Source organism: Cavia porcellus, unplaced genomic scaffold, assembly GCF_034190915.1.
Source record: "Cavia porcellus strain 051 isolate PalLab524CR breed Dunkin Hartley unplaced genomic scaffold, mCavPor4.1 scaffold_30, whole genome shotgun sequence".
Classification (NCBI taxonomy): domain Eukaryota; kingdom Metazoa; phylum Chordata; class Mammalia; order Rodentia; family Caviidae; genus Cavia; species Cavia porcellus.
In genome coordinates this window covers 32445239-32457850 of record NW_026947513.1, presented here as the reverse complement: position 1 = coordinate 32457850, position 12612 = coordinate 32445239, and the positions used below count along the sequence as shown (strand labels likewise).

The window sequence follows — 12612 nt, the reverse complement described above, 5'->3', positions numbered from 1 at the left end:
AAGATGTCTCATCATGCTGTAAGAGGATCATAAATGAAGAGTTAGTCAGCTACAAGGGTATGTTGTGAGGAACCTCAACAGAAGCCTGAGGGGCCTGGCCTAAGGACTGTACTTTTTGCCGACAAATCCTCACCAGATCTGGTCACCTGAGGGCAGCTGGCTCTCAGCTCCCTTAGATCACCTGTTGTTAGGAGCAGTGTAGTGACCTGAGTTTAAGTCAAAAGTGGATTAGTGAGAAACTAGCAATGGAAGAAGAAACACATTTGAATCAAGATTAAGTAGAAGGTTTAGCCAACACAACAGAAAGAAATTAGATGAATGAAAGACTAGAACAGAATAAGTTAAGCCATCACTATATGAAGTAATGAAAAACACAACAGTGTCAACTGAAAAGCTAGCAAAGAGTTTAGTAAGTCTGAGTCAGTATCTTTCATAAAAAACAAAAAGAAGACATAATGGATGGAAAAACCTCAGCTATAATAGCAGCCAACACAATGAAATACCTAGGAATAAACTTAACAGGAATGTGAAGGAAGTAGGTGAAGAAAACTATAAAACACTTTTAAAGGACAGACAAATGCTAGTGAAAAGCACAGCAGGTCTGGGAAAGAAAAGCCTGATACCATAAAGATGTCATTCTTCTTAACCCAAAAGTCAAACACAATTCCAATAAAAAAGAATAGCGAGGAAGGTTGAGAAACAGGAGAATAATAAGGGGAAACTAGCCCTAGTACATAGTAAGGTGCTTTACAGACCTGTAACGATTAAAACAGTACAAAACAATCATATGAATACATAGGTAGACAGCAGAACAGAATAGAAAACCCAGAAAAATAAACCAAATACTTTCAGTAATTTAATATATGATGAAAATGGCACTTTGCATCAGTGGAGAAAAACCACTCAATAAATGTTGTTGAAGAGTTGGGGCAGCCAACTGGGAAAAGATAAAGTTGGAACCAAACTAGAATAAACTATTCTCATGTGGAGCAAAATTAATATGCGAAACAGGAAACCATAAAATAGAAGAAGTTACCAAAAAATGAGGCAACTTGATATTATCTGCCCCCATTGGAAGAACGAACATACCACCTATGAGGTAGTGTTTTTAAAAAATTTAACTTAAGTCTGATAGCATCTCTATTTCTACCAACTTACAGAAAATATAGAGGGTAGAGAAGCATATAAACTATACTGCAGCAAAATCCACTGTGGAGGCTCAACAGAACAAACAGTGCTCTAAAAACGGGAAGAAAGGAAGGAAAGAGGAAAGGGAGGGCAGTAAGGGGAAAGGAGGGAGAGAAGGAGGAGACGGAGCGTACGCGCCTTTGGATTTAGGGACACAAAGACACACCCACGCCCCATGTAGCTGTTGGGGTGTTCATTCCAAAAAGCAGATCTGATCATGCTTAGAAGTGTTCAGGGTCTCCCCCTTACCTACAGGATCCCTCTTACCTGCCTAGCACTGCCAGTCAACATCTTTTTTACTTTAGCCATGGTCTACTGCTTTCCAGGGGTCCAACCTATCGGTCCTCAAGACAAATCCTAAACTTCAAGCACATGGGTTAGTGGTGGGAATCTCAAGACACCTAGCACATTATTTTTTTTTTTCTGTCATGTTTATCTCTGTTCCCAGAACCTCTTTTCCTTTTCCTGTTTAGGGAGTTTCTATTTCCTGCCTAACCTTCAATTTCCAACTACAATACTCCATCCTTTCAGAAGCCTGCCTCATCTTCCACAAGCACAACTCCTCCTTCCATGATGTGCATGGAGTCCTTTGTCAAACCTATAACATAATGCATGTCACAGTACCTCACTCTGCCCTCATCAATATTTAATCAGTGAATAATTATGCTTTATACTCAAGCCAGTCTTTCCCCCAACAGTCTAAGTTCAAAGAATGGGATTCCAGAAATATCAACAACCAGGCTTCAAAAAACTTACCAGTCCACTGAAATGAATGTACTGGCTTATTTTCAGTCAAAGTGGAATCAACTCCTGTATTATCCACTCTGCACATCAAGAGCTGCAGGGAAGCCCCTCCCAACAGGCCCAGCACACTCTCGGCCTCCTTCACACTAGGCTGAATTCTCCTGGAGCATGTGCCAGCTGATCCCCTTGTCGCACTGCTCAGCGAGCAGAGTGAAGCTCAAAGAGCTTGTTTACGGAGACTGGGAGTCAGTCAGGAGAGCAAAGATTCTGCCGTCCTCCTAATTAGATCTCCCGGAAAGCAAAAGACCTGTTTACTCCTCTGGTTTTTGGATGTTTAGGGGGATATATTTGGGATTGTTGAGAAAGTGTGTCTGCAGAAATACACTCGACCAGAGCGGCACAGACAGCACGAAAGGAAGGCAGAAGCTCCTGTGACTGGCCCCCAGTCAGGGGCTGCCTCTGCTGCTGTGGGCTTCTCAGGACTTTTACTCCTCCTTTTGTTTCTTTCACTCAAATACAGTCTTCTCATCTCCTTTTTTGTATTTTAACAAATACCCTCATTTTTTTCCTCATATTCCTTTCCTGCAGTGACAGCACACTGCAGATCTCAATGCTCCAAGTGGCCATTTATGTTTCCAAACTGGCTTAAATCTCTTACCCTAAACCTTTTATAACTTTTTACATTAGAGCACTGACCTAAATCACTGTATCTAACTACTGTCTGTGTACTGGTAATACCAGGATCACAGGACTTCAAGTTGGAAGATAGCAAGTGATCTTGTAATGAGCAAGTGTTACAATGAACTTGTGAACACAAGAGGAATCTATTTGTCCGGGATTCCATCAGTTGACTGCAGAGTTTGAACAGAGTTGAACAGAGTTTGTTTTCCTAAAGTCTACTTTATTCTTACTTCCATCACAGTAAGCTGTCTCTATTCCTTTCATATTATTTCCTTAATCTTGAAAAAACCATTTTCAAATTTGTTTCTGTGGTCTGGTCTTTAGGATCCTCAAAAGAAGAGGTTTCCTGCTATCAGGAGCATCTTCTTGAATTATCTTCAAATTCTCTCTCACCAAAGGGAGCAGAGGTGGAAGCGAGACTCATGCTACTCATTTTCAGCTGGATGAGTCCCTCTTCAGTTCACCTGCCCTCAGAAGGTTCTGTGACCCACTACTCATGCTTTAATAACACCTCACATTCAGGAAGCTGCATTCAGGCCAATCAAGGTCAGAAGGCAGACAAGACTCCACCGCAACTACTTGGCCAAATACCAGGAAAGATGGTAGATTTATTGCTCTGTGGTATAGCTCAAAATAAATGGAAAAAACAAGAATCATTATAAAATAAATAATTCTTGTGAGGTTCTTCCTGCATTCACCCAAATGTTTTGTGGGGCACAAATTACTTCTCTACTCTATGAGAAGAAAATTCCTACATATTCAAGTAGATAACAGTTTGGTTTTAACTTGTGTCCTACCCCCAATATGATCAGTTGAACTCCTAATACCTAGTACCTCAGAATGTGATCTCATTTAGAGACAGGGTCTTTACGGAGGTCATCAAGCTAAAACGTGGTCATTAAGATGTGCTGTAGTACAATATGACTGATCTCCTTGGAAAAAGAGGAAATTTGGACATAGAACACATACAGAAAAAGACAAAGACACAAGGACAACATCAGGCACAAGCCAAGGAACACCTGAGGCTCCCACGAGCTGGGAGAGAAGACTGAAACATTCTCCCTTCCGGCATTCAGGAGGACCCAGCCCTGTGACACCTGATCTCAGACTGCAGCTCTGAAAACCCCAGCCAGCGCTGCTAGGAATCAGCTCTGCCTAACAGAAGGTCCACTTCTAAATAGGAACAGAGGTGTATAGCTTAGCTTACCCCAGAAAGTAAATCCAAGACATTTTCCACTTTGAAATAATTGTCTTATTTCTGCAAAGGCCAATCTTAAGTAATGCTTTTCTCCAAATATTGCACCGTTACTTTTGCAAACCAAGGGATAGAAAGTAGTCACACACAGATGTGTCCACACAACACATGTTCTCCAGCACACACGCATGCACAGAGAATATATCCCTGTTTTTGATCTCAGATTGTTAGTGCCCAGAGCTGCTGGTACTGTGAGTTCATGCGATTCCTGTCAGTTTAGCAGATGAGATTGGAACAGCTGCATCTTCAATATACATCATTGTTTTAAAAAGATGCCCAGAGTGCATTACAATTAAATTACAGAGCTGTCAAAAAGGGTTATAATTATAGCATTTATTCACTGCATTTACAAGCCAGACATACACAAAAGGAACTGAAAGCTGAAGAAAAAAAGGACAAAGAACCCCACTCCTCATCACTTACCTCAGCAGGAAATCTGGGTGAGGGAGAAAGGAGGAAACCCCTTTCTAACAACACTGCTTTGTGATTCCAGAGGGTCTTCCATCCAGAAGCTGGAGGTTCTGCGGGCCACCATCTGGTGGCCACTCCTCTCTCCTTCAGCACTGGGAAAGGAGGGCCAGCTGGGCCACCATGACTCTTCTGAAGCTCCAGACGAGCAAGGGAGGAGCTGGGACTGAACCCAGAGCAAGAGCAGACCGGCAGAGGGCTGAGCAAAGAAATCAAAATCAGGCCAGTTGGGCCTGCTGCTTGCTGGGCTCTCTCTATACAAGCATATTAATTGACCCAGCAGTTATTTATCATGTAGCTCTTTTGGGAAGCTTGGAAATCATTCTCACTTCTCCTGCTAGAATGACACAAGGTAAAAGAGAGGAAGAACAGCCCCAAATACCCTTTATGTTCGCCAATTCTGTTACTAATCAATAATGCATTTAGCACCACTGGAAGAACAGGCCATTCAGTCACCTCCAACCTCAGCATCCAGAAGACAAACTGTGTAATGAGCAAACTCCCTAAGTACAAAAACACAAAACCAAAACCAAGGGTATCACCATCCATGTTTCAATCAAGTAATGAATACTTACTTTTCTACCTGTAGGTCTAAGACACTGTGCTAGGCACTGTCAGGGATGCAGAAAGGGCCTGATTCAGACTTGTTTCTCAAGACGTAAAGTAGTTGAAAATATAAGATACACAGAAAAATAAATCAAGACAAGACTTTATATAGTGTGATAAATTATTAATTCAGCCATATGCAGAAATACATTGGACTAAACGTTCATGTACTCCCAAAATTCGTATGCTGCGCTCTCAACCCCTACATCATGGTATTAGGCAGTGCCTAATTAGTAGGGACCTCTGGGAGGTGATCAGGTTAAAGGTGGAACCCTCAGGAACGAGATTAGTGCCTTTAGAGAAAAGGCCAGCGAGGGTCCCTCCCCCTTTCACCATGTGAAGTTACAATAGGAAAGGGGTCCTCATCAGACCTGAGCCCACCTGCACCTTCGTCCTAAACGTCTTAGCCTCCTCCACTGTACTGTGAGGAACAAACTGCTGTTGTTGGAAGACACCTGGCCTACAGTACTTTATTGTCACTGCCCATATGCACTAAGACTAGAAGTCCAGAAAAGCAGAAAATTACCTGATTCGAATCTGTCACCTTCTCACCTTTGCTTCCCTAAATGTAACCACATATCGTAGCTTTCTATCACCTTCAGGCTTACCTGAGTTTTGTCCTGAAAATGCTATTTCAATAGGTCATCCAATCTCACTTGCCTTCCTACTACCAAGCTTCTCTCCCCACCACCCCCAAATCCCCAACCCTGCCCCACCACCCAATTTAAGTGTCGCTTGGTGGCTTAAAGTGAAATGAATCTCCGGGGAAAAAGGAAAACATCTTTAACAGTGTGATCTACCACAAAATCTATGACTTAATGGGAGCTGTTCTCTGAGTTAAGACTAAGGAGAAACTACATCACATTATTGTCTTCTTTTGCGCCCTGGCCAGATATCACGTATTGATCATGTCATTCTTTTCCTGCCTGCCCCACAGTTCTCCTTAACACAGTCATGGGCAAAAGATCAAAACCAATCTGTGATACGGAAGACATTTACAAGGTCAGGTTTCATGTCTAACGTCCTATTAATTATGTCATACATCATTTAGTCCTCTGGTTCAAATTGGGATGAGCAATGATGAGTGTGGCAGAGACTGACAGCTGGCCCCGTACCCATGCTCTCTGTCCTCAAGGTACTTGAGGCTGTGCACCTTGCCACCTGGTATAAAGTTCACGACAATGCTCTGGTTAGGACATGTGGGAATACAGAGATACGGGGAACTTCCAGGATGTGTACTTAAAGACGAGCACACGCTATGTTTCTTCCCCTCCATCCCACTACTCAGAACACAGACATTCTGGACCAGCAGGTGAGGAACACAGGTCCCGTATGTCTGCCGAGTGTAGCCACCATGTCGACCCTGAGTCATCTTATTTATGCTGCTGCTTTCAGTATCAGCTCTTTCCAGTCAGTTTATATCCTAAATGGTAAATTAGCACACACCAATTACACTAAATGATCCTTTCAGCAGGAACAGAGCAATGGGGGAAAGAGTTGAAGAATGCTTCCAAATAAAAGTCAAAGAAAATATTCTTTTGGTTTGCTATAAATATATTTAATGGTGAGACTCTTATATTCCTATGAATTCTAGATTTGTCTACATAAAAGGTAAGTAAGCACACACTGTATAATATCTCTGCATATAAATTTGTCAATACATACTCTCTCTAAGTCCACAAGTACAAGACTGAACCACAGTACTAACAAATTGTTTCAAACCATAAACCTTGAAATTTTGCCATCAGAAATCTCAGACAAACCTAAAACATATCTGAGGATCCAAACTAGTAAATGAAAGAAAATATTGTTTTCTACAAGATATTAGACTTCTAACAGCCCTTTCCCCAACACACACACACACACACACACAAAGAATAAATAACATCCACATCCAGAAAGAGTTATGAAAGACAGATTTTTGTTCCTGTCAGCCCTTCAAACCCCTGTACATGGTTCTACTATGAATTATACAAACACTCAAGCACACTCAAATGCAGAGAAACAAAATATTTAAATAAGCTGTAAAACAGCTTAGAAAAGTTCATGGGGCCTGAGTGATGGGTCTATTTCGTATGGAAGCTTTTTATACATAGGGTTACGCCAGGGCCTATTTTAAAGCAGAGTCACTCTTCTGGTCAATCCATTCCTTGGCTTTTCTATAGTCTGGGTACAGGACTAGATGGCAAGACCCTGGTGCTACTTTTACATAATTCACAGTAGAACCACATGCAAGGGTTTAAAGGCTGACATGAAAGAATTCTATCTTCCGTCTTTGTGGGGGGGGGCATTATTTAGGGTCAAGGAATGGAACCTGATGTCTTTTAATTTTTAATGTCAGATCATTTTTTAAGAATCCTCTTAAGAATGACTTTCCTTGATCTTTTTGCTCTTGCCCCAATCCCCCCCATTCCTTGACTTACTCTTAAGCAAAGCTAGCCGGAAATTACAAAAGACTATAAACATTATTTTCTTCTGGTACTTGTGGCGGAACCCAGGGCTTCATGCATGTCAGGTTTGTGCTCTGCCACTGAGCTACACCCCCAGCCCTTTTAAAAGTTTTGTTTTGAGACAGGATATTGTTAATTTGCGTTGGGTAGTCATGAACTTAGGACCCTCCAGTCTTAGCCTCCCAGGTAGATGGAATTATGTGTGTGCCACCATACCTGGCTCAAGGCTATAAAGGATATAATGATACATTTTGCTTTTTTATTTTATTACATTATTTTCTTTGTATGTATCATCCTAGGAGTGAGATCTAAAACCCTACCAAACTAGAACAGAAAGGTACAGGAGTCTAAAGGATCTGCTTGCCTGATACAAACGAACTCATTCAGTCAAGCTCAGCATATGCATCATGTAGTCTAGATAACCATTAATTTATAATTGCAAGATGTTATGGTTTATACACTGTGTCAACTTGAGAAGTCTAGAAGCTTAACTAAGTGATTCAGCAGCTCTACATCCTGGGGTGTAGAGAACAAGCAGTCACCATTCTAGGATACTGGTCACTGTGTCAATTTAAGAAGGTCAGAATTTTAAGTGGTCTCTAATTTGCACAGGTCCTCATCCTGTGCAAGAGGAGGGCAGGCAGAGGGTGTGAGTGTTACACCCACGCCAGAAGAGCTGCCTGCATACACTTAAAAGGCAAATGAGGAGGGACTGATTGCTGCTTCTTTAGAGGAGCTCTTCTTGGCCTTCCGCTTGGCTGTCATATCCTGGCTTCTGACATAGACTGATCAGTGTTTGCCTGGGACTCTTCAGCCTTCCGTCACAGATTCTTCAGTGTTGCAAACCCACAGGCCTCCTGATGCGGACTTGCACGGGACACTGCAGTAAGCTCCAGCCCTTGGGCTGGACCCTTGAACCTCTAGAGGGCAGACACCCTCTGCACACTCCTTTATTGAACTTTGTGACTGACTACTGTAAGCCAATCTTGTAATTTCTTTTTCTTTTCTTTTCTTTCTTTTTTTTTTGTCTTTTTCGTTTTTATCGGTACCAGGGATCGAACTCACGACTGCCTGCTTGCAAGGCAGGTGCTTATGCCGCTGAGCTAAATCCCCAGCCCCCACCAATCTTGTAATTTCTTACACAGTGTATATCTGTTTCTCAAGTAAACCCTAACTAATACACAAAGTGAGGAACTTTTAAAATACATGAGCGGTCTACTGATGAAAAGGGCAAGGATACACAGCACAGGGTGCAAAGCAGAGAAGCCTAGGTACTCATGGACACAATCAAGGTATTTGGATTGTCACATGAGAAAAGGACATCTCAGCCCAGCAATCTTCTAACCTGCAAGGGGCCAGCTGGGCATTCTCCAACCACAGCTCTATGATCCCAGCCTGTTCCCTGCATAAGGACCCCTGGCCAAAAACTCCACTGAGGTAGTGAAATGCAGCTTGCTGCCACTCACACCAAGTGCCAGCCTTCCTCCGCCTGCCAAGGACTGTGTCCAAGTGCTGGAAGGACAGTCTTTTCCTATGCACAAGGCGGCAAATCGCAGACCCCAGGACCGCCTCTGCCCAGGAAGAGCATCTCTTCCTCATTGTCAAAAGGAAGTTTTGTAGCTAGGATTTCTAATCTACTGGCCACTGGCCCCTACAGAGGTTAGTACTAGATGAGTTCCAAAGGGAAGGCAGGCAGACGACTGGGGTTGCTATCTGTGTGTCCTTTCTTGGTAATGAGTATGATACTGCCAATTGGGAGGTGAGGCTGAGAGGGGAGAGAACTAGGTTTGTTCTCAGAAATGCAACCTAAGTAGTTTCCCAGGATGCTGAACTTGTTTTAATGCTTTGCTTTCATTACCCTAATTTTTTTTTGGTCTTTTTTGTCATTTTGAGGCAAGGTTTCACTACTAGTTCAGGCTGGCCTTTAAGTCACTTTGTACTCCAGACTGGCTTTAAGCTCGAGCAATCCTCCTGACTCAGGCTCCCAAGCGCTGAAATTACAGGTGTGCACTACCACACCTGGCAATTGCCTTAAACTCTTAATACTTTTTCAAAAAAAGATTCACTTTCATTTTTCCCTGGAACCCACAGATGATGTGGTTGCTTCTGACATTTACGATGGCACAGTGACCTGCAGAGGAGTTAGGAACTACTTGGTGTGGAGGTTGTGGGGGTGGGTGGTAAGGAAGGCAGGGACTTACAAACCAGGGTCTGTCACAGAAAGGGAAGAGGGGAGGTCAGGGCGAGTAGCTCGGGGTTCAACTGCTGCTCCTCCAATGTGAACACACTGAGTGAAGACTTACTCCCCAACACTAAGTACAGCATCTGTCCTGATTAGGGAGTGACCAGCGCAAGACAGCGGGAAGGCGAGACAAAGAGAAACTGCTCTCTGTTGGCTGGTTTGATCATGGGTGCTTCTTGCTTCTGCAGAAATGTGCAATTTCAGAGTTTGATCAGCATACTCGCCTGCCCTCCCATGTCCTCTTTTACACTGCAGCATTTCAACTCTGCTTTTATTTAAGTTCTTATCACAAGGTGAAATACTGGCAAATTGCGTAACTACTATATATATTCCACAAACCCATGAATCCAACAATGAGACAAGTGACTAGGGTAAAGCATACTCTTTCAGTGAAAATAAATATCTCTAAATTTCAAATTGATAGAATAAATGAGGCCTTGAGACTACTATTATCTCCAGGTAATGGGTTATAGGTAGTTTTTATTATCATGCTTATATTCATATTTACATTCAAAGCATTTATATTCCTGCTTATGTTTAAAATAGTTTATGATTAGAAATCATTTCAAAAGATCTAACCTTAGTAAAAGTTATTTCTACATATTTTAGAAACATCTTTTTCCATATAAACTGCTGATAGACTAATTAGAAATTACTTTAACCCATTCATTAAAACTGATTCCTTAAGGATTTCTACTTGGCAATACTTAGGTGGTCCAACTGAAATTACTGCAGGCTTTCGTATTTGAAAGCCTTAAGAATGTCAATCTTTTAAATGTAGAGCTTGAAAAACAGAAAACAACCGTAAGTAAAAATCAGTCATAATCCAATCACTTGAAAAATTATATATAAAATAAAAAGTAAAATATACTCAATCTGTTTCACCTGAACATAAACAGACTGATACACAAACATCTTCTCTACAAATGTATCTTTTAGAAACAGGAGAGGCTGAGCATGGAGGCACACACCTGTAATCCCAGACTCAGGAGGCCGAGACAGGATTACTGTGGGTTTGAAGCCAGCTTGGGCTACACAGTGAGTCCAAGGCCAGCCTGAACCACATAGTGAGACACTGTCTCAAAAAAAAAAAAAAAAAAAAAAAAAAGGCGAAGGAGAACTATAGTTTCTACTTCTTTGCATAAAAGTAAATCATATACATGCACACTGAGCAGTACATATACTGGTACCTTAGCCTTCTTACTATCTGTATCATGATTTATTTAGCTATATTACTAATAACTAATTACCAACAACTAAAAATTTGGTTGTCTCTAATTTCTTGCCATTGCAAATGTGGCCTCAGTGAAGACTCCTGTACATGTGTTCCTATTGTTATGTCTTAAATTAAGGTCTCACTACATTGCCCAGGTTGCCTTTAACTCCTTCTGCCTCAGGCTCCCTGAGAAGACAGGTGTGTGTTCTACGCCTTCGACTGGAAACAGGTGCTGTTATATGTGCTCTTACTTCTGCAATATTTATAAGATGGTTACTCTTGAAATACAGAATAGAAATGTTAAATCTTAACAAATGCTATCAAATTAGTCTCTTAAGAGGCTGATCAATTACACTCTCCTAACATGAGTACTCACTTTTCCGAGTCTTTTACTGCACTTAACATTATCAATTTTTTAAATAATTGTTTCAAACTGATTCTTGGAAAGAAACAAAATGGTTTTCATCCACATCTTCTAAGTAACTTATAAATATATATTGACCAAGTGTGAAGTTTCTGTAAATGCATTTGTTGTGTCCCCTGCCCCCTTATCCACTGATCGCCTTTCTCTTTTGGCTACCTACTGCTCAGTGTCCAGCTGTGCTCGTGGAAATCACTGCTTCACCGTACTTTATTGTGAGGGCTAGCACCAACCAAGGACACACCAGTTTTATTAATTATTCTTTGAGTGCTTTCACATCGATGCACACAGGAATAGAGAACAGGGGTCTGTGAGCTATAAATGAGCAAGAGTTTGAAGCTTCCCAGTGTAGTAGAAAGTTTTAATGCCAAGATGGTAAAACGGAAAGCATCACACCACACCTACAACCATGAAGTTATTTCCCTCATAACTTCATGAATAATTTCATGCGTATACACACAGCAGTGAGAAGCACAGCACACCTCAGCACACAGTGAACAGCCTTTGAAAGACAGAGCCATCTATTCTCACAAGAAATTTTAAAAATCATTACACATTCATTAGTCCATATAAAAATATCTGGATGTTTGTAAAAACCTAAAATAAAACGTACCCTCCCAAATGGCAACAGTTTGGTATGAATGAAGTGTTTTACGCCTTTTCTTTATATTCTCTAAATGTCATTTTTATTTCATTTTAAAATAAATTTTAATTATAAAATTAGCAATAATGTTTCCTCCACCGTGAATATAATAAAAATACTACATACTATACCTTAAAAAGGTGAATTTTATGATATATTTGTCTCAATAAAACTTTTTTTTATACTGAGAATCCAACTCAGGACCTTGCCCTTGCCAGGCAGGTGCTTCTGCTGCTAAGCTATATCCCTGGCCCAATAAAAGTTTTTTAAAGAGACAGAACTTTGCTATGTTACCCAAACTAACTTCTGGGCTCAAGCAATCTTCCTGCCTCGGCCTCCTCAGTAGCTGGGATTATAGGCACATACAACTGAGCCCAGCTCCTTAATAAGGCTGTTTTTTAAAAGTGAATTTTAATAGCTGAAACACTACTCTATGTAGATAAGTGGTGTACAGGAGCTTAATTTTGCTGCAAAAAATAAAGTGGCTTTAAAAATACTATTTAAAAAGCTGTAGATGTTTTAATGTTGCATCAATTTCATGTTAAAAATTATAGAAGGGTGGGGCTGAGGATTTAGCTCAGCAGCATAAGCACCTGCCTTGCAAGTAGGTGGTCATGAGTTCGATCCCCGATACTGGTAAGAAAAAGAAAGTGTAAAAAAAAATTATAGAAGGGAGTAGAATATCTAAATGCTACAGC

The 12612-nt window shown here is 41.2% G+C and overlaps 1 protein-coding gene across 7 annotated transcripts in view; it reads right to left on the bottom strand.

Moving 5' to 3' along the window:
- The window catches only part of Cracd (capping protein inhibiting regulator of actin dynamics), a 357802-nt gene that overhangs the window by 178578 nt on the left and 166612 nt on the right, over window positions 1–12612 (bottom strand). The window contains exon 2 of one of the 7 annotated variants that reach the window (XM_063240496.1): window positions 4292–4535. The exons of 5 other annotated variants lie outside the window; for them this stretch is intronic. The gene's annotated coding sequence lies outside the window, so the exon portion shown is untranslated. Of the gene's footprint in view, window positions 1–4291; window positions 4546–12612 lie in introns of those variants that run through there. One more of the 7 variants, XM_063240497.1, reaches the window with a different exon arrangement.